At 41.9% G+C, this 26,246-nt stretch overlaps 1 long non-coding RNA gene across 2 annotated transcripts in view; it reads left to right on the forward strand.

Annotated features, from left to right (window-relative positions):
• The first annotated feature begins 2,512 nt into the window (after window positions 1-2,512).
• LOC147008470 (uncharacterized) overlaps window positions 2,513-26,246 on the forward strand; it is a 40,452-nt gene continuing 16,718 nt past the window's right edge. Inside the window, exon 1 of one of the 2 annotated variants that reach the window (XR_015053280.1) lies at window positions 2,513-2,940. This is a non-coding gene — a long non-coding RNA (uncharacterized LOC147008470). Of the gene's footprint in view, window positions 2,941-14,621; window positions 14,679-26,246 lie in introns of those variants that run through there. The other variant, XR_015053279.1, reaches the window with a different exon arrangement.

The following is a 26,246-nucleotide window of genomic DNA, read 5'->3' on the forward strand; positions in this document are numbered from 1 at the left end:
CGTATGTAAGGATACCATCGGCGGACACTCCAATGTTTGGAAGCAGGTTCCAAAACATCCTAAAAGGGTATGGGAGAATGCCCCTGGAAAAAATCTTGAGAATTTACGATTGAAATCTGTATTCTGGTGCATTGTGAGTCAGTTATTTCATAGCAAGATAATTAAGCAACATGCAACCACCAAAAAAGCAAATTTAATAGTAAACTATACTTGCGCTTGTTTACAGCAGGCAGTGGTGTGGTTCAGGGTATGCTTTATATTTAAATGATTTTCAGCAGATATGCACTTTCTTTCCTTAACATGTTGTAGATGGCTGGTGGTCTGATTTGCAGGAGTCAGCAGGTGGTCGGTCACCTTCAGCTGGTGAAACTAAGTATCTGTATTGAACAAAGCAAGAGGTCACAGGGGGATCAATGAGATGTATGTGGTGAGTCGAAATAATGAGTACCCAGTTTAGTGCATGTTTATTCACAAACCTTTATCATAAAGTGGTAAGGGACTTGTCTGAAATTAATTAAATAATGGCAAGTGTTGTTGACTTAGTCATCATCACTGGACCTTTTTGCGAGCAACCATTTAACTGGCTATTATGCAAAAAAATTTCTTTCAACAACAGATTTTTCTTCTAACTCTCAGACATCTGTTTTTGGGGTAACGTGTGGGTGAGTCGGGAGGGGCTTCTGAAACTGCTGGCATACTCAAAACCACAACCTGCTCTGTAAGTACTTGTACAACCCCATCTAGTTAGGAGATTCACAGGCTGTTATTAGCCGGTGTGAATTCGAACAATTGAATCATCCAGCCTACAACCCAGCCTTTCTTTTTCTGTCAGAACGAGATTCATGGAGGACTTGGCTCCAAGTGACTATTATTTATTCTGACATCAGCAGTATGAGCTGTGTCATGTGTGGTAAATAGTTTGCAAGGCAATTCCATTAATGCCACCATTGATGAGTGGTTGAAGGAGCAATCAGAAAATTTCTATTAACAGGGTATTGCTCGTTTGAAGAACAAATTGGCTACGTGTGTTGTGGATCAGGCTGGTTAGATTGAAAATAAAATTGAAAACACATTTATTTATACCTGATTTACAAAACTGTTTTAACGCTTTCAGGAGTGCTGTTTGCGAAAAAGAGATATTGAATAAAATTCAATATTTCTTTCAAACATAAATTAAAGATCTCTCCATGCACAGGCTGCATTTCCCATTAGTCATGAGACCAAGGGAATTTTTGCAAACCCAACACACACTGCATGGTCGGGGTATCAACTTGAAAAAGCAGTTTCATCTGGTCGAAATTTGGGGAAGGTAACGATACAAACTCGGACGTCCTCCATTTAAATTGGACGTACATTTTGATTCCATCAGACTGATATCAGTAGATTGGTCCGCAAACATCAACGTACCAATGATGTTAAAGACAGCCCTCAATGTGGATGACCCATGGTGACCTCTAACAGAGAAAATTCAGCTCTAATTCGGCTTATCACATGTAATCATTTTGCCACAACCACAATGCCATGGCATGAATGGAATCCCCCTCAAAAGTTATCCCTAAGAACTGTCCAAAAATCGGCTTCGTGCTGCAGTTTTTCAAAGCCAGCAGACTGATAAGATGTCCTCTTCTCTCCGCACAACTCAAAGCAGTCTGCTTGGCATGGTGCCAGACATGTCATCACTGGAATCTCAACATCCTGGATTAAGATCCATTGGTCTGATGAGAGTCGATTTATCCTGCATGGAACCGATTGGTAGCACTCAGATTTGGCAGCAACCTAACACAGTCTATACACCAAAGAACATGACAGAGTCCATCCCATATTTTTTCAATCTGTTTCAGCATATGAAATGGAAAAAAAAAAACATGAACAACAATATAAATGTTTGCAAACCATGATGAATTTTGCTTTCATATGCTGTTTACAGTTTGCTTCTATCAAGTGTTCTATCAAAAGTTATTTGTTTAAAGATGCACAAGGACTTTATAAACACCCTGTATGTGCACACACACACACACAGACACACACACACACACACACACACACACACACACACACACACACACACACACCTCTCTCGGATGTGCCATACTCTTCACAGAGTGTCAGTGCTGCCGAAGCAGCTTACTTAGCAAGGGTTGTACTTAGTGGGCTGCCATTACCTTCCCAGTGGTATTTAGGGCAGTATTTTTTAACATGCACCAACTAATGCTGGCAGATGAGAATCACCCCACCAAGAGAATTAACAGCTAGTTTAACGTCCATCCAAGGAATGGCACACACATCGATGTTTCGTCAAACCTGTGAAACACTGGAATGACAGTTTTCATCTGGGCCGATATTAAAACCCAGGCAAGACAGCTGAAGAGGTGGGTGTGCATATCTCTCGGCCATCCTGGCAGCCGCATACGTACATACGTACATACAATGAGTCTGCTGTGCTAAATGACGAGTAAAGAAAGAGAAAGCATCACGATGAAAATGTTGCTTGTTGAGAAGGAGGTGGAATGGGTCGAGAATGTTGGAGGAAGAAATGAGAAAAGGGATGATGCAAATGATGATAATGTGCTCTGGTGTGAATGCTGTGCACAAGCAGATGGCGAGCAGACGGGTAATTTTGATGAGATTAACTGGATGTTTATTTTGTTGTTGTTAAATGTCTTTTTGTTTTTTTTTAAAAAAAACATCGATTCTTTGTTATGTTAACTAATTTGGCATGCACCAAGGAAAATGCAATGTGCTTGTTTTTTTTTCTCCCAAAAATTTACATCAGCATCGCTGTTACTGTGCTGTGTTGCGTTTTATTGCACTCATGCAGCATTCAATGCACGGTCATCACTTGTCACTTATTTTGTGTTATTGGAATGATTTAGCAACCCGTTTCGAAACATGCACCTTGCCTTTGCAGCTTGGACGTTTACTGCCTAACTCCTGTCGGAGGTGAGTAATATTTCGAAGGTGCGATGGCAGTGCTTGTTTGGTGGAGATTAGAAAGGGGTCTTGGAGGAGCTGATTCACGAGCTGAGTCGCTCGGCATGCAGCCACATGCACTCCTTCTGGGAGGCTAGGGTGAGGTTAAACTTCTGATCTATGTCAAGAAAATGTCAGAGAAGGATGCTGAAATGTAAAGAAAATAAAAATAAAAATTACTTGCAAAGAATATTTGTGATTCACAGATTATTATTATTATTATTATTATTATTATTATTATTATTATTATTTTTATTTTTTTTAGTTCAAGCAAATGATTCTGCACATTTTCTGTAATTTTAGTTGTATACCCATTAGCATTAAGTTGGGGGGAGTTATTTAAATTTTCCATTCCTCAGTTCACTCATGCCTTTAGAATTGGATATTTTGTTTTTAAATCCACACAACATTGAATTGTGAGAGTAATTATCTGCATTCTTGCCTAATATTATTCAATATTACGAAATTGAAATGTAATTTTACAGGTTTTTTTTTTTTAAGAATATCAAGGAAATCATTGTATGTACAAAATGAATTGTCCTAAGTGGGACAGATGCTCATCTCCAGATGGAGGGCGGTGATAGTCAGAGTGCATTGAGTGATAAAGTCGATTTTAAGTATAATTTGATGGAAAATTACGAGAGCAGAGTACCTTCCCTGTGGGCGTGCAACACATTCTTCTGACACATCCCTTTATTTGGGCAGTGTATAGGCAACATACTGCTGCCTCAATCGTGCCCGAAAAATAAAAATAACCCACGTTACATACATTGAGCAAAAACATGCAAACTGTTTATGTGTATATATAATATATTGGGGTTATATAGTGCAGATAATTCTAATTGCACTGGCCCGTAGGCTGACACCAGAGGCCTGAAGCCTGAGGCCTGTGTGTACTCTCACCTTCACAAGGCCCATGACACCTATCGGCTCCAACCTTTTGATATTTGATGATCCTTTTAACAGTTGCTTCGGTTGTTTCACACTGAACAGAAAACTTATGGGGAGGGCATGGCAATTGTGAATAAGACACTTCCAAAGATGGCTTAGGCTTACTAAAATGGTGGACGACGATATATTTTCGTGTTGCAATTGGGGTGGTGTCAGACCAGCTGTCCAACTAATGGATATAGAACATATATACATACATACATACATACATACATACAAACACTTGCTCCATTATATTGCACAATATTCATATATTTACATTTTAAGTTGATTAACTCACCACCTGGGTGGAAATTGAAAGAAAGGGTTCTGTTGGTTTTTTTTGCATCTCGACATCATGAATCATCATGCCTAGTTTCAAAACGATCTGTTGAGCTGCCTTGGAGGATCGGGAGACAAAACGAAAAAAATGTTATTGGACCCACTGTCTGCATGACTGACTGAAGGACATATAATCTGTAACATTATACACATTATGAAGATCTCGTATTCCAGTGAAGATACCAGGGAACATGATGACTCCTTCCAAAACTACCAACACGAAAAGCCCCCCAAATGGAAGATCTCGTATACCAGTGAAGATACCAGGGGTGGTGATGATCCTTTCAAAACTACAATCATGAAAAGCCCCCCAAGTGGAAGATCACATATACCAGTGAAGATACCAGGGGTGGTTATGACTCCTTCCAAAACTACAAACATGAAAAGCCCCCCAAGTGGAAGATCTGGTATACCACTGAAGATACCAGGGGTGGTGATGACTCCTTCCAAAACTACAAACATGAAAATCCCCCCAAGTGGAAGATCTCGTATACCAGTGAAGATACCAGCGGTGGTGATGACTCCTTCCAAAACTACAAACATGAAAAGCCCTCTAAGTGGAAGATCTCATATACCAGTGAAGATACCAGGGGTGGTGATGACTCCTTACAAAACTACAAACATGAAAAGCCCCCCAAGTGGAAGATCTCGTATACCAGTGAAGATACCAGGGGTGGTGATGACTCCTTACAAAACTACAAACATGAAAAGCCCCCCAAGTGGAAGATCTCGTATACCAGTGAAGATACCAGCGGTGGTGATTACTCCTTCCAAAACTACAAACATGAAAAGCCCCCCAAGTGGAAGATCTCGTATACCAGTGAAGATACCAGGGGTGGTGATGACTCCTTCCAAAACTACAAACATGAAAAGCCCTCTAAGTGGAAGATCTCATATACCAGTGAAGATACCAGGGGTGGTGATGACTCCTTACAAAACTACAAACATGAAAAGCCCCCCAAATGGAAGATCTCGTATACCAGTGAAGATACCAGCGGTGGTGATTACTCCTTCCAAAACTACAAACATGAAAAGCCCCCCAAGTGGAAGATCTCGTATACCAGTGAAGATACCAGGGGTGGTGATGACTCCTTCCAAAACTACCAACACGAAAAACCCCCCAAGTGGAAGATCTTGTATACCAGGGGTGGTGACATATAATCTGTAACATTATACACATTATGGTTTTAAGACCTTGTTGACTCTGTCATCGACAAGCTAATTCATCTTTGAAATATTCTGTCAGTTCAGAGATGTTATTTAAGTGTGTGAATATAACGATAATGATTATTAACCTCCGCCATCTTCGAAGATGGATGGAGGTTACTGTTTTCACCCCTTTCTGTTTGTTTGTTTGTTTGTGAACAGTATTACGGAAAAACTCCTCGATGGATTTCGACGAAACCTGGTGGGGGGGGGGGTTAGGTATGGTCCAAGGATCATGCCATTAAATTTTGGACTTGGACCCCCCCCCCGCCCAAAAAAAATTGTTAGAGAATTTTTTTTTGCATTTCTGCATGTTGTAAGTGATTTCCACCCCCCTAAAAATTGTTACCCCCCCAAAAAAAATTGTTACCCCCCCAAAAAATAGAGAATTTTTTTTTTTGCATTTCTGCATGTTTTAAGTGATTTCCAACCCCCTCCCCCAAAAAATTGTTAGAGAAAAAAATGTTTTTTTGCATTTCTACATGTTTTAAGTGATTTCCAACCCCCCCTCCCAAAAAAAAAAATTTAGAGAAATTTTTTTTCTTTTTTTGCATTTCTACTTGTTTTAAGTGATTTCCAACCCTCTCCCCCAAAAAATTGTTCGAGAAAAAAAATGTTTTTTTGCATTTCTACATGTTTTAAGTGATTTCCAACCTCCCCCCCCCAAATGGAGAAAGAACTATAACTTTGTCAGCACTGTTGACATCATATTTAATGAATAAGATATAAGGTTCACTTGAGTGACCCAGCAGTATTGGTGGCGGAGGTTTTGCACTCTCCCGAGTGCTCCCCTCTCTAGTTTGCTCCTGTTCTCATCTTAACAGTTATTGTAAATTACGAATAAATATTTCTATTTTATGCTCTATTATTTCATAATCAGATCAAGGAAGATGTATATAGTGCAATTGGCAGTAAATAGCCATTGATCGGTTTATTCTGTTATATTTTTTTGGATAGTGATTGTTTAACAAATACGTAAATATATACACAAAAGCCTGTGTATTTATTTCTCTGTCACGGAGGAAGTAACCTCACGTTCAAAGAAGTGACGTCGCAACTGCCTTCGCCCCATTGGTTGGACAACTTACCCAACCCGCCCACAATCAAAATCATGCACCACCATTTTGTGAAGCAGCATCGGCTGCAGGCCTCAGGTGTCAGTCTATGGACCAGTGCAATTTAAATTATCCCAGGTAAATAGCCATGATGTATTATATATGCACATAAGCAGTGTGCATGTTTTTGCTTCATGTATGTACACCGGGTTATTTTTATCTCACCGAGAACGTAGTTCTGAGGAGCTTATGGGATCGTGAGTCCTCTGCCCTTCAGTCCATCAGTCTGTCCATCTGATAAACATTTGATACCTATTCTCAGAAACTACACACATGATTTCGAGGAAACTTGAGCACAACCTTCATCACCAAGTGTGCACCAAAGTTAGTTCACGGCATTAAAAAAAATCAGGCCCGAAGGGGGATCTTTGGGAGGGGGGAGGGTTGCCCCCAAAAATAGGTATTTACTTTCTTCTCTGAAACTACATACACAATTTCAATGAAACTTTACCACAACCTTCATCACCCATGATGTACCAGAGTTTGTTCACGCTATTTAAAAAGGTTCCCCCCAAAATAGGTATTTGCTAAGCTAGAACATTGGTTCATTGGTACATTTTGATGATTCTGTCTCTCGTTGACTTCCTTCTCAGTATCATTATTCTACAAGGTGAGCGTCCATGGGTAATGCCCCTATTTTTATGATATTTGGGACGATCACAGCAGCGATCTGTAACATTATACACAACCCAAATAAAGGGAATAGCAAATTGTATAGCAAATTAAGGTTTTTGAACATAATTTCGGTTTTAGCCTGACTTTTCAAGGCTGAATATTATATAAAATATATAAGGGTGTCCCTTCATGCATGTAATTGAAATAAAGCGATGAGCAATTTACTCAATTTAAATTGTTATTGCAGTTGTAGTTGTTGTTTTAAAGATTGCGTCTGTTGAAGTAATGGGTATGAAAAAAGCCTGGTGTTGGCTTCACGGTTAAGTCGACTGGCTTAAGTATATTATGGCTTGAGTTTGAGCCCCAGTCGTGCTGCTAAATAACATCAGATGAGTTTATTCAGAACGTCATCCTTCCAAGGTTGGCAAAATGAGTATGGGGGGTAGGGAGGGATGCTAAAGTTGCAATGCTCTCATTACCCTCGCCTGAGGAGAGGGTATTGCATTTGGGTCCATTTGTCTGTTTGTTACTTGGGCAAAAAAAAAATTTGGCCTATATGTTAGTCTGCAGCATTTGTCTGTCTGTCTTTGTCACACGATTTTTGACCACAGTTTTCAAGTAATCGTCCTGAAATGTTTTTGTGTATGTGCATGACTGGCCAAGGATAGCAACGCTTCATTTTGCTGAACATCTGAATCCAGATCCGGATCCGATAATTTTTCAAGTGATTCTTCACCGTTGAGAGATAGGACCAAATACGATATATAGCACAATATCTCAAAACATTATAGATGGATTCCGATGAAACTTGGTGGACAGTTTGGGAATGTCATGAAGAAGAATTGATTCAATTTTTTTGAAGATCCGAATCCAGATCTGGATACGAGAATTATTTATTTTTTAACTGATTCTTCACCACCGCGAGACGGGGCTAAAAACGATATTGCGTGATATCTCAAAAAGTTTGGACAGATTTGGATTAAACTTGGTGGACATGGTGGGTGTATGACGAGGACTAATTGATTTGATTTTGGTGAAGATCCGAATCCGGATTCGAGAATTTTTCAGGTGAATCTTCACCATTGAGAGAGGGGGACAAAAACTATGTATATCTCTTAATGTGGGCGAGTAATGGCAAAACTAGGTGGATGAGTTGGTTAAGTAACAATAAGAAGCTGATTCGATTTTGGTTACGGTGCGGATTCAGATCCGACCTATCAGTGGGATAGAAAATGTAAACTGTTCAGCCTGGTGGAGGTCGGGACTCTACCAAGTGCCATTCCATATTGTCAAGTGTCAGTCTATGTGTGATTTTTTTTTCATTTATTTGTGTTTGTTTGTCCGCACAGAACATGAGTGTTTTTCTCTGCAACTGCTTGTCGGATTGAGACAAAATTTACACCGTAGTAGCGACTACCCATGTAAAAAGTTTTAATGAAATTTATGACGTCATAGGTCGTGGTGTGGCAGCCATATTGGAAAAAAGGAAAAATTCTGGACCTTTATCTCCGAAACTGCTCTATGGAAAAAATTGAAACTTGGCAGAAAGCAAGTACTCCACATGGGGAAGTGTGATTTTTTGATGATGTCATAGGTGCCTTCAGTATGTCATAATTGCATACATAGAACGCTACATCCGATCCGTATGAAAAATTTTGAGGGTCCTTGAGAGATAAATTGGTTCACACAAAAAAATTTGATGTCATCGGTCACGTGGTTCGGCAGCCATATTGTTTTTGTTTTTTTAAATCTTCAAAAATCTTCTTCTCTGAAATGGCTGAACAGATGGAGGCAAAACTTTACTTATATGATCCTCTCTCCATGAGCATCAAAACGTTCACACATATGACATCATAGGTCACATGGTTTGGCAGTCATATTGGATTTACCTTAAAACCTACAAAAATCTTCTTCTACAGAACGGCTGGACAGATCGAGGGGAAACTTCACACAAATTTTCCCCGAGACCTGGGGATACCAGGGTATTCACGAATAATTGATAGGTCACATGGTCTGGCAGCCATATTGGAGCGAGAATCTTAAAAATATCTATCTCTTCATCCACTTCATCAATCAACATGAAACTTCACAATTATTATCTAGTAGTGATGGGAAATACATGTTTTAAATTTCAACCTGATTGAGTGCATGGTCTGGCAGCCAGAATTATTTAATTTTTTGATCTTGGTTCTTTTTTAAAAATTTTATTTTTTGAATAAGGCTCACTTGGCTGTGCCTGGATGTGTTTGAAGGTAGAGGAGTAGCAGCTGAAGTGTGAATCTTATCCAGGTTCCTCCTGATGACTTCATATTTTCTTTTTGCTTGTCTGTGTTCCTTCTGATTACTCCAATGCAAGAATGTACCTATTTGGTGTTCCATTTGATTTGTATTGAATTTATTTTCATCCCATTCTAAATTCAATTGAATCATAATGAACGTCATGAGTCAGGGTCAGGTGTCCAATCAAAGCGGGGTTGCATCAAAACGGGACGTCTTGGTACCTGGTCATCACTGTCAGCAGTTATAAAGTGGCAGTTCTAGTTATGTCGATTATTAATTAACACCAGTACACAAATGCACCACACAAAACTACACAAACCACTCTAAAGTACGCCACACAAAACTACAAAAACACCACACAAAACAAGTCCGTGTGAGGGTCTGCAATCTCTGATTGCTCTTTTTCGTGTTCCAATATGCAATGTTTTGACAAATTTGTTGAGAAATTGCTGCTCTTGTGTTTTGATAAATTGCTCATCCTCTCCAGGGAAAGTCTTATTTCTTGGACTGTATTATTTCTTTCAAATGATTCATCGGATGTAATCCATAACTTTGTATTCATTGTTGTCCTCTGTGTTGTGTAGAGTTTTGTGCTCCTGTCATTTTGATGGGCTTTCCCGCTCATTATTAATAAATAATGACAGTGCCAAACCATTCATACGTCCTCATTCTACATAGATTGATTTGAATACAAATCAAGTGTCAAGACAGTCAGGTCGTGTCATGTGACATGTAAATGAATTTGGTGCAATATACATCCAACACTCATCAATTATCTGGATTAGAATCAAAATCATTTTCTGATTAGTTTAGTTTCGTTTTATTTCATGCTTAAAATTATCAAACAAACAAAATTGAAATATATTTTTTTAAACCTCATTATAGCAGTTCATTTTGTAAATTACAATTATTCTAAGACTAAAATTTGAGTTGTCGATCAGAAACACGGAGGAACCCAATAAAAAGCAATGCTTTTGAAAATAATTCATAAACATTGCTAGAAAAGCAACAAAAACCACCAGGCAATTCCATACCAAAGAGAGTGCTTTGGCAAGCACGTGCTTTTTTTGATTGATGTTTACATAAACAAGTCAAAGCAAAAATATTGATTACCTAAAATGCATCCCTTACCTCTCAGTCTTCCTACATAAGAATTCCGTAATAAATTATGGCAAAAATCATCTCTTGTGGTTGGTTAACTTCATCAAAGCTGTCAGAATGAGTAATTCCTAGTCCATAAATGAGCCATGCGCAGCGATCAAAATATTTGTGGAAAACAAGGTGACAACCAGGCAGGGGAGCTCCTTTTCGGAGACTCCATATATCACCTTGACAAGCCTTTGGACGAACAAGTTCACTGCGGCTGTCGTTGGACATGGGAGTAAATTATACATGTTTATAAAAGTTCTTTGTACCTGACCCCAGTTCTACGCTGTCTCGATTGGATTTCAGAATTTCTTGGCTTGGAAAATTATCCAGGTGAGCATTAAATGACAACACCTCGGGCATCACCTTCATAAAAATTCGTGCCTGGAAATCTTTTTTCTCTCCTTGCGGAGTGGTCGGCTGGTGCTTGTTATAAAGGCAATAATAAAAGCATCTCGGTTGGAAACCAGCGGGTCCAATTTGTATCCCGCGGGAAACAAGGCAATTTTAGAAATGATCCCCGCTGGCTTGCCATTGATTCTCCGTGCGTTTGTGGAGCTTCAGGGTTAGATATAGCGAAGTAAGTTACTTATTTAACTCTTATTTTATTCAGAATCTTTTTTACTGTCCCCAACCTCTAAAACAACCATTTACATACTCATTTGAAAGTACTTATAGTAATGTATTTTTTAACTGAGTATGCAAAATACGTCTGATTGTGGTTTTATTAGAAGTATAAATGAGAATAGGAGGTGTAGTCAGCATGCAGAAGTCGTTGCACAGGAAGTGAATGGGTATATATAAAGATGAGAGTTATTTATTTATTTCCTTTGTTTAAAAAAAATACTTTTGTTGCATTTGTTTATTTATTTCATAATTTCCAAGGCTCAGAAGACAACATGAATAACATCAGACAATGTATGTGTAGTTCCCACAGTGATGCGATTATAACAGGCATAGGGCCTTGCCAAATGAGGCGAGTGCTCAGACTGAGTTACACTAAATGTGCCAAATGCGTGGCTTTAATTGCACCCGAAACACAGGATTTTGTGAAATTGTAAATACTATTTATTTCTGATCCTATACTTGCAACAATATTTCTACATGGAAAAAAAAATGACCGTTTTTACAGCCATTTTTCCCTGCTGTGCAGGGGTTTGGCTTTTTCTTGAGGCAATGTTTTATGGCCGGATGCCCTTCCTGACGCCAACCCTGGTCGCCTCTTACGACACACAGGGATACGGTACACCTATTCTAACCGGGGCATACACCGGGACCAGTAAACTGGCACTCATTTCGCCGACCTCGGAAGGATGACAGGCTGAGTCAACCCCCTGGTGTTAATTCAGTAGCCAACAGGGCTTGAACTCAGGACCCTGGGATCCCAAGCCACCATCCTAACCACTAAGCCAACACCAGGCTTAATATTTCTACATGGAACTGGTATGTATTTGATTTGTCATTTATAATTATTCCCAGCTAGCCAATGATGCTGGACCTTCTCTGGTGAGACACAGCACCATCTGTACCGACAGTTAGCCAAATTTGGTCTGGAATCGTTGGATCCCAAATTGTACAAAAAGCCAGCCACCATTCACATACACTCAGTTTGGAGTTTTACATTTTCTAGATAAATGTCATGGCTGTGGGTATATCTACATTTTTCATTTTCAAATTAAACCTGCTTCAGTTATGATTCTGTTATGATTTAGGCTCTGTTCAGGGGGTGGTAATGGTGGTGCACTAAAAACGTGTTTTGTGCAGGATACAATCAATCGCTGCTGGTGCTGTTTTTTATTTAAGATTATAATATAATCCAGAGGCCGATACAGGCTGCCGTCATACTTGGAGTGCAAATATCAAATCGCACGAATTTTTTCACGGAATGCCAAATGTTGGCATTTCATTTCGAATAAATTGATAAAATTTATTAAAATGTCGATATTGTATAAATCAAAAATTAAATCAAAATCATATATTCATCAAAAATAAGAGATATGGGAAAAAATATTGTAATGAAAATGCTTTATGGGGAAGTGGGTTAATTAATTAAGTAGTTCTTTCCTGTCTTGTAATTATCCCAATTCACATTGGCAGGATTACTCGTCGAGTTTAGCACTTTGTCTCTCCTCCATTCCTTTGTAATTTTACCACTTGCATGTTCTTTTTCACAAGTCACCATTCCTATTTAATTTAACCAGTGGGCCTGTTGGTCCGTTGGACCAAATTTTCATTGGTCTTCACAGCCTTGTTGCATACCCACCTGCTGTACTGCTTGAGCATTAACTTGCCTTTCACTAAGCGCAGATGTGTTTGGGGCCAGCATGTTCGTTATTATTATTATTTCCATATGATACTATTATTATTGTTGTAAATATTATTACTATTAATTAATAAATATATGCTTTGTTACAATGTTATCATTTGTTTTGTTGTTACCTCCACCACTGAAGGTGAAGGAAGTTATGTTTTCACCCCTTTCTGTTTATTAATTGCCGGAATCCTTCGGATTTCGGCAATTATGTCGGTCGGTTGTGTGTGTCATTCTGTGTGTCTGTCTGTCTGTTGGATTCGCTGGATATCCCTTATTGTCGGGTTTTCCGTGTGTGTGTGTGTGTGTGTGTGTATGTATGTGTGTGTGTGTGTGTGTGTCTGTGTGTGTGTCTGTGTGTCTGTGTGTGTGTGTGTGTGTCTGTCTATGTCTGCAGCGCGAGGCTCAACAGCACAAACCAGCAAACCAATTTCGATGAAACTTGGCGAACATGTGCCATATAAGCTGGGAATGTGCGCATTTGAGTTTCATTGCTTAGCAACCACCCGTTGCTATGCAGCGAGCGAAAAACCGCACGTTCACTATTTTCAATACTGTCCTACAGTTTTGAATGTGGAGAAACGAGACTTCGGAATTAAACACTTCTAGATATTTAGAAAATTTTACTCGAGCCGATTTTTGATTTAGGTTTTATTTTCCAAATAGTAGTCCTTCAAAAATAGGGTGTCGATTTACCGTCATTTAATGTGTGTACACAGTGTTTGTAAGGAACTACACCGTCGTTCCACCTTCGATCTCTCCTCGATCCAAACGTTATTGATGAAAGTGAAAAGGATCCAAAATAAATGGAATCACTGGCATTTCTGTCTTTGTGGATTTCTAATAATCTATCTATAATTCCAGCAATCTCTGTGTGTGTGTGTGTGTGTGTGTGTGTGTGTGTGTGTGTGTGTGTGTGTGTGTGTGTGTGTGTGTGTGTGTGTGTGTGTGTGTGTGTGTGTGTGTGTGTGTGTGTGTGTGTGTGTGTGTGACCGCTGTTTCTCGACATCCTCTGGTCCGATCTAATTGAAACTTGCCATGTATATTGCTGGGGACCTGAGGATGTGCCTTTACAAGGTTTGATATTAATCGGACAAGTGCTTCCCAAGTTATGGCCATTTATTTACCAAACCAATGGCAAGACACGTTGTTGCGTGGGCGTGGCCGATGGGGAAGGGAAGCACAGCCACGTTCCCCATTACGGGTTGCAACGTACGGGCTTCCGGAGAGTGATGACTTCGTGTATTCTAATAATTTCTCGATTTCTTATGCGCATTTATAGATAAACACAATGGCCCAAGTTATGATCGTTTTCATATTAGACGGTGTATAAATTTCGGGAACATCAGAGTGCTGGTATGCTCCGAACCAGGAAGTAAATTTTTTCTCTCTTCTCTTCTCTTTTTGTTTTTCCTTGCCACGACATTGCGAAAAGGTAAAATACGTTGGTGCGAATTGAATAATTGGGTATTAAAACTAAATTGCGAATAATCGTAACTGCGAATAATATCGAACTTCCGGGTCACGCCCGTACGGGCACGTGAGAGTGAAGAAATGGCCTGTGTGGTTTATTTATTTATTATTATTATTATTTAATTTTTTTTATGGGCACGTACTAGTATGGTATAAATCAAGTTATGTGGAATTTGAAAAACATCTTTTTAAAAAAAATTCTACACCCCCCGTTATGTTATCATCCGCTACACCACCAGGTTCATCAAAAACAACCGGCCAGGAAGTCTTCTCGCGCTACCCACGGTCTGGTTCGTATTTCCCTGAACATCTGTTGTTCTCTTTGTGGTTATTATCCGTCCGTCTCTCTCTCTCTCTCTCTCTCTCTCTCTCTCTCTCTCTCTCTCTCTCTCTCTCTCTCTCTCTCTCTCTCTCTCTCTCTCTCTCTCTCTCTCTCTCTCTCTCTCTCTCTCTCTCTCTCTCTCTCTCTCTCTCTCTCTCTCTCTCTCTCTCTCTCTCTCTCTCTCTCTCTCTCTCTCTCTCTCTCTCTCTTTTCTCTTTTCTCTTTTTCTCTTTTTCTCTTTTTCTCTTTTTCTCTTTTTCTCTTTTTCTCTTTTTCTCTTTTTCTCTTTTTCTCTTTTTCTCTTTTTCTCTTTTTCTCTTTTTCTCTTTTTCTCTTTTTCTCTTTTTCTCTTTTTCTCTTTTTCTCTTTTTTTTTTTTTTTTTTTTTTTTTTTTGTTCGGACGTCCACTCTGTTTGCTGTCATCTGAGGAAATGTCAACAAAAATAATGACATTTTATTTTTTACTTAATTCGTCCCTAATTTACTCGAGCTGATTTTTGATTTAGGTTTTATTTTTGAAATGGTAGTCCTTCAAAAATAGGATGTCTATTTACCGTCATTTTTACGAGGAGTGCCAGTTGGCAAAATACGCAATAGGAAAAATCTTGCCAGGCAGAGGAACAATTGTATGTGAACCAATACGTCTTGGCAATGAATCTTCGTCGGTGGATCGGTCAGAATGAAAAGCATTGTATCCAGCGCTTCGATCCTAGCGGATCCCTCGTCGCCTACCGGCTTGTCTGTTTGTTTGTGTGTTTGTTTACCCTGTAGCAGCCACATCATTTCAGCAATCATGACCAAACTGAGTACAGACGTCGGCCATGGCCCAACTTAGACACTTGTTGTTTTTGGTAGATCAAGGTCACCGAAAAACCTAAATTCTTATTTTCGCAATGACGCCTGATAAAATGGTTGAATCGACTTCAAACCAAATCCAAAATGTGCATCTTCCAATACTGCATCCAACCATATGTCTAATTGGGGTGTCACACCAACACCCTTCTTCGCAGTCAGGGATCGCGCGTCAGGGGGGTTGGGTCAAAACTTTCAAATTGCGATAAAAATGCCATTTCAAGTCTGATTGACTTCCAAGTTATGGTGATGACCACACTAAGTGCTATCACTCATTAAACAGTCGCACTATCGACTTATAAGAACCAAATTGATTTCCAGGTTTTTGTTTTTTCAGAGATCATGGAGATATGACAAAGTTACTCTGGCAATTCCTTGCTGAACGAGCAATTTTATTTCTTTGTTTGTTTGTGTGCAGGATATCTCAAAAGCTGTGGATGGATCCGGTTGAAATTTTGGGGACAGGTTGGGTGTGTGACAAGGATGAACTGATTAGGTTTTGGTGAAGATCCAGATCCGGATCTGACTACTAGAATTTTCAAGTGATTCTTCACCATTGAGAGAAAGGCTAAACTGATATATTGTTGTGGTGCCAGGTTTGGTAGCGAGGACGAACGCCAGACGGAGCAGTTGGGCCGTATCCTACCGAACACCGGAATTGAAAGGTCGTCACCCCGGATAACTCTGGAGTCGACAGGTCACTTAAGGACCGTGCTCGCCAATTCTCTAATAGTGTGGGGTAGGGTTAGTAGCCAAATTTCAATATACCTAAGTACACACGTCGTGAAATTATCGGGGAAATTACACCCTCAACGGACTCTGTTGATCCTGGTCGCTCTCGCGACCTTTGTCTGGTGTAACCGAGCAGAATTATCAAAGTCCATCGGACCCAATGACAACTTACGGCACCAACGGCCTCACTATTTCTCAAGCCCGCACTGTGCTGGGCCAATGGAAGAAAACACGGGCAATAACTGGAACATTTAACAATTGGGGGGTTATTTATAATGGGAGAAATAATCGGGAAGGGAGACACAGAGCAGTTACAACCGAATAAGCAATGCAATGTACAATGAAAATAAAACACTGAAACAATTCTACCTAACAGACTGGCGCCACACACACACACACACACACACACACACACACACACACACACACACACACACACACCCAAAAGAAATGGACCACACTGGGTCTTTATTCGGCCCCTCAGCCCAGGAGGGAAAGGCGAGCTTGGGACCAGGGTCTGGCCGGGTACCTTCCCGCCTCGTGCGGTCACACCGACTCCAACCCACCACGGTGGGACTCGAACCCACGTCCCGAAATCCACAGGCCCACGACCCTGGCTGCTTGGCCACCACACCACGAGGAGCCACCACAAAGGACCGCAGACCATGACCGAGACCAAGCCACCACTATAGACCAAAAGCAATACGCCACGATGACTCCTCTCACACTCTTCCTCGAACAAAATTGCCACGAAGACTGCAGTACTCTGGTCCTGATAACCACTCTACCCTTCCCTTTGGATGGGGCGAACACTTCATCTGGCTGGGGCGGAGTTGGCCCTGAGGTGATGAGCCTCCTGATTGAGCGGGACATCTCGGGGGGTGTTTTGGGGCATCTCGGAGGCCCATCCCCCGAAGAGGCTCTGTTGTAGTTCCCGGCACTCTGGCCTCCCATTGGCAGGAGCACCTCGGCCCTGCTCGCCCTTCGCCCATTGGCTGGAGGAAACGCTCCATGCTCTTCCTCGGAGTGGACCCTCAATCTGATGTGATGGACGCTCTGCCCACGCCTTCAGCCAAAAACACATGGGCAATGGAGTCAATGGTGTGGAGAGGTGGAGAAAGATTTAAAGATATAAAAAAACCTCACTATAAAAGAAACCCACAGCGCACACATGGAATTATAACCCATTAGACAGAAGGATGGGACCCTGACTATAAACGCATACTTATCGAAATAACTGAACTGCGGGGGCTGCTGTCTGTTTGTGTGCAAATGGCTTCCCCTCCCCCTTTTACAGACTCGTCCCGAGTCGTGAATTTTCGTGTGCCATGCAGATGTAGGTTCTTCCCCTTGTACATTTTACCTATGGATCTCTGAGTGCGACATTTGTATACATGTCCCAAAAATAAATAACCGAGTGCACTGCGTAACTAAACTATCAGACTCACTCGGACAACTTAACTAAGATTGCCGGCGCTAAGACAAACACACAGGTGGGTTAAGAACTTATTTACAATTTCTAATATTTACACTAACCATGGCCCAGGACCTGTGATCTGTGGAAGGAAAAGTCATTGGTGTAGAACACACAAAAAGAATGGATGCACGGGCTGCGCAAACGCAGTCTTTGAGGAGTGGCTGCCTGCAGGGCAGTCCTTGCAAACACCCGAAAAGATGGTCCTGGCACACATGGTTGAGATGGTGACACAGGGGCAATGTAAACAAGGGCGAAGCAGGCATGGGGTCAAGGCAAAGGCAGGCAAATAAGGCATGGCAAATGCAAGGCATGGCAAATGCAGACCAGCAGCTGCAGCACAACACAGGTCGGTACTCGAAGCTGGCTGGCCTCTGGTCTGGTCCCGTGAGGTTGTGGAGGAAACGGGCTCGGACCTAACCCACTGTCTCCCCCCAACCTATCGCCTTTGCCTGTCTTTGTCCATACCCACTCCCTTAGTTTGCAACAAGAAAACTAAAAAAATTAGCCCCTTTTTTTTAACAATTGCTTGTCCCTAACCCCCTCACTGTCTTTGTCTGGCTAACCTATCCTGTCTGTCTACTCCCAACCCCAAAGATCCTTCTTGAGGGGAATAAGGAAGAGACAGGTGGATCTGTCTCAAGGCCCAACAAAGCCTCAGCACAACCTCCTCATAATTCAGCAATCTTTCCCAAGGTGGGTCTAGCGGCCGACGGAGAGCGAAGGGATGGATGGGGTACATCCCCATCCAAAATACATCCAAAATGTACTCCAAGGGGTACATTTTTTTTTCGAACTACCCTAGCATTTATTAAACTTTAAACTATCCCGGGGCTTTTCAACACGCCTGTCTCTTTAAACTATTGGTTCCAGCAACCATGATTCCCGTTGCCTGTGTTGGTTTCCATTATCAATTTGGGCCCTGCCCACAAATTTTCTCTCGCACCCTTGCACATTTTCGTGGCTGGGAAGCGTGGCTCAACTGGCAGAGACTTCCATCTGCCGAACTCAAACTACGGCACCCCCAGGCCCTAAGGCTGTCTCCGAGCCTACCTGCTCCCTATGAACGCGGGGAGTGCCCTTCCCGGCTACTATCCTGTATATGCCCACATGGCATCTCGGTGCTACGTGTACCGTTTCCGATGGGCCACCCGTTCCCAGTACACTATCCCGGTCCCTTGGACCCATGGCCTACTCTGGCCGACTAGTCCGGTGCCCGGGGTGCCCTCTACTCAATACACTCATTTCAACAGCCACGCTCCCAGCTTGTCAATGAACTCCTGCACCCTCCAAAAGATTTCGAGCCTTCTTCCCACACCAACAACAAAACGACCTCCTTTTGGTAAATTTGACTAACCACTAACTAACATAACACTGACCCCGGGGTTCCTTGGTTGGGTTTCACCTCTCCCCCCCCCCCCAATCATTCATTCGCACCATGCATTCCACATTCGCTCCATTCACACTTGGGCCCGCTGTCCCACATTCACTCATTGTATTTATTTTTTCTCTTTTTTTTCTTTTCACACCACTACAACACTGATACTCCACCGACGTTCCCCTAACTAGCTCGTGCCCCTCATCATCCCTTATTTTAATTCACATTCCTTTAACTCTACTGCTAATCTACATCCCCACTACACATTCCATGTCGGTCCGTGTCTCCCAAAATCCATTTCTAAGTCTAACCTAACATTCCCCCTAACTCGTTCCACGGGCCCCATGGGGAACTGTTCGTGCCCCATGAGGCCAGGCTATCTATCACTAAACCCTTCCCACTAACTAATGCTCCTTTGCCCGCACATTCTGTTTACCACATACTGGCGGGGGCCATGTACTCGGGGCAAGGCCCCACAAACCTTCTTTGCATCGCCAGGGCGGCGGTTTCTGACTCACTCATCCCTGTCCGTTGGCTGATAATCGAGGCCTTGTCGTCGCCCTGTGCCTTGCAATCAGCGCTCGCTTTCGAGGGTCCGCCATGTGAGCCAACGCGCGCCGCTTGCCCGTAACTCGCGCCGCGAGGTCCGCATTGATGTCACCCGCGCATTGAACCTGCGTGGTTTCCCGTGCAGACCCGCCCAAGTGTATCGTCCCGGGAACCCGCTCCGCGCATTCTGCGAACAGAACACGTGGCGGGCAGAATGTGGAGTTTCACACACGCACCCGCATGTGGACCCGTCCGCTCTAAATTCACACAACACTCACCATCTACATTCTCGCCGTCCACGCGGCTGGCTCCTATCCGACATGGAGCATTCTCTCGCCAGATTGCGATCGCGCAGACATGCGCGTGCGGGCAGTGCACGAAACGTGCCATGGACCTCGTATGCGCCGTCGCGCGAACCCATCGTGGTTGCCAAATTAACCCTTTGCGGCCTTCCAGGCTTGCTTTTCCCGTCTCCCATCTGAATCCGTCCATGTTTCAATTTCTCGCATGCACTCACGCACGCCATGACACACACCATTCGCTCACCTTGACATGCACTCCAGGACAATCACATCGGGGATTCGTGTTAACTCAAGGGGTCCTGGGGTCTCTACCCCCCCCCCAAACTCTGCATGTACCCGTTTACATCATGCACCCGCTCGACCTCGCATGGCCCGACAGGACTTACCTGGTCACAGTCCACTTCGAGGGAGCATACCGTCTCCCTTAAAAAAAACAACTTCAGATATTTCCTCGCGTGCCTTCACTGAGCCAAGGAGAAAAAAAAGAAAATGTGCCTTGATGGAGAAAATAAGTTTCGGGTATGCTAAACATTACTTCGACGTGTTTCGACTTATGAGTAACTTACAAGGAACTTGTGTCGACGTGTGTCAATGATCGCATAACGTACCGACAACTTATTCCCAGCATAGCAGAATGTGTGAGTCATACGGCGAGTAAGTCATAAAATTTTCAGCATGCTTGAAATTTCACGACGTACGAGACGTACCACGAAATATGACAGCATACTTCATCATTTTTCAGCGTGCTTTTAACGTATACACAACTTGCCCATAACGCATTTGACGTGTGCCAGCTTGGTTCGGCAAATTTTTCATAGGTCGACATACGCTGGCTAAATCGTAAAGGTGTGACTGCGTAGTTGACACTTTCAATTCTCAGGCGGTTATGATTTAAATCGGCGTGCGGCAGGTTTTTAACAGGCTACGCCACGAGTTCGTCGGCGATACGTGCAGCGCGCTATGCCTAAGTTAAACTATGGTTGGGCATAGGTTGTGAACGCCGACAACAGGCTAAGCATTCGTTGGTATAAGTTATCTATAAGACAACGAAACGTTCTGTGCCTGTTACTAATATGTTATGCATACGAACAACACTTTATGAATACGACCAAAACTTTTTTTAAAAACATCAACATTTCAGCGTACGCCAACGTTTTATATACATTTTTATACGTTGCCATTGCTGGCTAAATCGTCAAGGTGTGACAGCGCCTTTACAAGGAACTTCAATGTAGGAACAGGCATTAAGCCCAACAAGCCTGCAGAGCAGCACATCCAATTTATTAAATCGTTGGTATGACTCGGCCAGGGTTGGGACCATCGTTCGAATCATCAACCTTCCAGACTCAGAGAGGATGCTCTAACCATTACAGTACCGAGCTCAACTAAATTTGCCTGAATGCTCAACGCCATTTTGTGGAGTACAACTCCGGCATAACCAGCTTTGAGTTTTTTAGTAACTGACCTGGTTGTGTTACAATATGTTGTTTTGAAAATTTATTTGGGGTTAATGAAGGGGATAAATTATTTAGTTATTTTATAATAACATTACCATTAGTGTTTTGTAATCCCACTTAGCAAAGCCAGATTTGTACATCTAGAAAACTGTCTTATCACCATAGATTCTGTGTCTGTCTCATCCCCCCACAGCCAACATCATTAATGTTCTTAATCCTTCCCCACTGTGCGAACATGAAAGGTCTGCATATGTAATTTCAGATGTGACTGCATCAACATGGTGGATCCACATGTGTGAGTTCGATACATTCATCAACATGGTGTGAGCATGTACGCAATCATTGGGAGGGCAGTGGGATCCTCAGTGGGATGGGAGGCAGCCTCGCTGTGGAAGGTGGGGAGGGGTTAGGTACCCTCCAATCCAGGCATATAAAAAACGGTAGCATAGAATCAGGGTTCCGGTCTGTCTGTCTGCAGGAAATAAGTGCGGGTTCAGTCAAGCCAGGGAATACAGCAAGGACAGTGTACAGTACCAGAGTACACAATCTGCTTTGGACCCTGCTGTACGAGGACAGCCTCAACCAGCATGGCCATGCAGCTCCCACCCATCATCCTCCTGGAGAAGGAAAGGTCACAGAAAACCCCTTGATGCCTCCATTTCAGTCTATTTAGCCAATTTCATTATGAGGAGGGAAAGCTTTCTTCTTAGTACAGTGTGTACTGGTAAACAAATAAAAATCATACTTGACAAAAGTATGAAGTAGAGTCCCGCAAGGTAGCCTGTTTGAGCCTGCTCTTTTCCTTTTTTATCAGTGATCTAGTAACTGTTGCCACAGACAGAGCACAGACTGGCCCATGGGCACTGTCTTTCATGACCCATGAGCACTGAATTGTGGCATTTCCCTTCCATCATGTCCGAACCATCTCTTACACAACCCCTCCGATGTGTCCTCAGTCCTTTCACTGACACCAATTCTGACCCACACTGACACTTCTCATCCATCTCAAATAGACCATGCCAATCAACCCACCAGTCATTAGCAACTTCCTCCACCCCACTCCTACATCATTTCCATCAATGGTTGTTCCTCATTTTTCTCACTGACACAACATTCCCACACTGACTCTTAACCAGACTTTCATCCATCAACTGTACTCGATTTCCATAATGCTTTGAAAAGTCATTCTCCATTAAATCTGTCTGACAGGGCTAATATTTCACTCTTCCTCTCAGAGAGTCCTCAGAATATCACATTTCTTATCACCAGGTTCCCATACAAACAGGAAGACTGCTTGAAAACCCTGCTAACATCTCACCAGCATCACTACCCTATTCTTAGTTGCCACTTGTTCTTGCCGAGGAAACACTGGCAATGCTTTCGTAAAATATACATTTTGCACACACCAGCCGCACAAGCATTCTCACTCGTCCGAGTCAAAAATCAGGAGCCTCATCAATCAATCCTCTTCTTCTTTCATGGTCCCAATTATTTTCCCCTCCTTGGTGGGTCAGGCAGGGGTAATGGTTCTAGCCCTTCTTTCAGGAATTGACTGGGCAGGCCTGACATTCAGCTGGCAGGAATTTTGAATTTAGCCAGGGTCCCATTAATAACTCACCCACTCTCTGCGAAAGACCCCATGAGACCTTCAACTTCCACCAAGGCCCACAGTGCTGGCAGATGGGTCTTCCAGCTAAACGTCCTACTGATGGATGCCTGCATACATTGATATATCACTCTGGATGTGAAACACCAGGATGACGAGATATAGCTGGGTCAAGATTCAAACCCAGGCTAGACAGCTCAAAGGTAATCCTTATCAAAGCTTTATCCCCCAAAAGCTGAGCATCAAAAGAGGAATCAGCACATACCATTTTAATGTCTTTGGTCTGGCTTGGCCAGGGTCTGCATCGGACCTCCAAGATACCAGACTCAGAGCAGATGTCACAATGCCACTGAATTGCAGATGTGTATGTTTTCAATTTAAATGTGGAGATGAGATGAGGGGAGGTGTGTGTGTGTGTGTGTGTGTGTGTGTGTGTGTGTGTGTGTGTGTGTGTGTGTGTGTGTGTGTGTGTGTGTGTGTGTGTGTGTGTGTGTGTGTCGTATATTAATCGTAAAAATGGCATTGCTTCATGTTGCTTACTGCTGAACAGACAGGAGGAAATGTACAAGCAACAGACATCATATGAATGCTCAGCGTCAACATAGACACGAAAATCACCCTGAGTCACAGCCAAGGAAAATAAATTGAGTGCAGTTCTCATTTAACTGAACACTAAAGTGAAAGGTGAGGAAGATAATGTAAGAGGAAAATGGAAGGGGGAGTGTTGGGGGTCATAATTCTCTAATATGTGGATTTCCTTAAATGCAATACTTATATGTATGTGATAACTCTCCCATCCATAGAAAATAGACATCAAAACAGATTAAAGTCCTGCACAATCAATCCAAATTTTTTTTTATTGATTTAACATTGCAGTCAGCAAAATGCTGAGAACAGAAAAGAAAGGAAAAAATCAAGGAAGCAATTAAACTGGAAAGAGCCTAAGCCAGGAAGGCTGCACTTAATGGCTTTATTATCCAAGCTATTATAGACTGACCTATCATCTATCCTCTATGCCACTAATGCACAGTACTAATGGCCAGAAATCACACACAGGATGACCTTTTGTACATGTGCAGTCATCAGGAAATGGAAATAATGACTAATCAAGATTGATATACCAGCCTGTAGCTACCTAGCTAAGTGTGATCAGCTGTCGAAAAAGCAAAAAGAAACCTGTTCTAGCTTTTGTCAGCTATCCTATAATGGCATTGCCTTGCGGTTGGGCAGTGATTCACGCACGGGTCTTAAAATCAAATAATTCACATGATGTTCCCTTCACGTGAAAAAGTTCACATGAAGAAAATGTGAAAAAAAATTCACATGAAAAAGGATGTAGCATGTCCTTTTTCCCTCGATTATTTCAACCAAAGGATATCTTCTCAACGCCAATCAAATTGATCTGGTCACATGAAATTGATTTCCGATTACACGAATATTTTAACACTGCTCTCTGAAATACAATTGCATTTAATTTTATTTGAACATCCTAAAATATACAGTGGGAGGACACCTAGGGGGTATATTATAGTCAAGAACTGAGAAAATTGAATTGAAATAGGGAGGTTCATAAAGTATTGGCAGTCTAAAAAAGAACGATAGGGGATTGAATAAAATACGATGACAAGACAAGGAGGATGGCGGCATGCCTTTGTCCAACTGAGTGAAGGGGGTTGAGGGGTGCACATGGTAAAATAGTCATTTTCATATGTAAAATGAGGTCATATATATATATATATATATATATATATATATATATATATATATATATATATATATATATATATATATATATATATATATATATATATATATATATATATATATATATACATATATATATATATACATATGGATTTGTGTATGTCTATATCCAGTGCCTATAGAAAGTCTACACCCCTTTCAAAATTTTCACCTTTTGTTGCCTTACAGCCTGGAATTAGATTGCATTAAAAATCAGACTTTTTCCACCTTTATTTACACACCATTACTCACAACTTCCAACTGAAAAACAAATTCTACAAATTTCTGAAAATAATTAGAATAAAAAACTAAAATATCTTGGTTGGATAAGTGTCTACCCCTTTTATAATAGTAATTGTAAATACGCGCAGGTGTAACCAATCACCTTTAAAATCACAAATCAAGTTAATTGGCCTCCACTTGTGTTAAATTGTCGTGATGGTGATTATTTCAGAATAAAATCAGCTGTTCCTGTAGGGTCCCTATGCTGGGTAGTTCATTTCACAGCAAAGACTCAACTATGAGACCCAAGGAGTTTTCAAAAGACCTCCGTGACAACGTTTTGGAAAGGCACAGATCAAGGGATGGATATAAATATATTTCGAAGGCCTTTAATATCCCTCGGAACACAGTCAAGACAATCATAAAGAAGTCGAAGGCGTATAGTACCACCACGTCCCTGCCTAGAACAGGCCTGTCCCTCCAAAATGGATGACCAAGCAAGGAGGAGACTGATCAGAGAGGCCACCAAGATGCCAATGGCAACTTTGAAAGCGCTACATGCCTTTATGGCAAAGACTAGTCACTGTGTGCATGTGACAACAATATCCCAAGCACTCCATACGTCTGGCCTGTACAGTGGGGTGGCAAGAAGGAAGCCATTACTTTAAAAAGCCCATCTTGTGTCCTGTTTGAGGTATGCACTGCGAGATTCTGAAGCCATGTAGCAAAAAGTTTTGTGGTCTGACGAAACAAAGATGGAACTTTTTGGCTTAAATGCAAAACATTAGTTTTCGTGCAAACCCAACACAGCATGTCACCCAAAGAACACCATCTCTACTGTAATGCATGGTGGTGGTAGCATCAGATATTATGGGGGATGTTCCTCATCAGCAGGGACTGGGGAACTTGTCAGAATAGAAGGGAAAAATAGAGCAAAATACAGAAAAATCTGAGAGGAAAACCTGCTGCCCTCTGCAAAAGAAAACTGAAATTGTGACGGAAGTTCACCTTTCAGCATGACAACGAACCGAAGCACATTGCCAAAGTTACATTGGAGTAGCTAAGGAACAAAAAGATAACCGTCCTTGAGTGGCCCAGTCAGAACCCTGACCTCAATCCAATCTAAAATCTGTGGCATGACTTGAGGATTGCTGCCCATCCATGCTCTCCACACAACTTGACTGAGCTTGAACAGTTTTGACATCAGCAAATCCAACACAG

Source organism: Eptatretus burgeri, chromosome 18 (genome assembly GCF_056783735.1).
Source record: "Eptatretus burgeri isolate ZD-2024b chromosome 18, Ebu_testis_v1, whole genome shotgun sequence".
Lineage (NCBI taxonomy): Eukaryota > Metazoa > Chordata > Myxini > Myxiniformes > Myxinidae > Eptatretus > Eptatretus burgeri.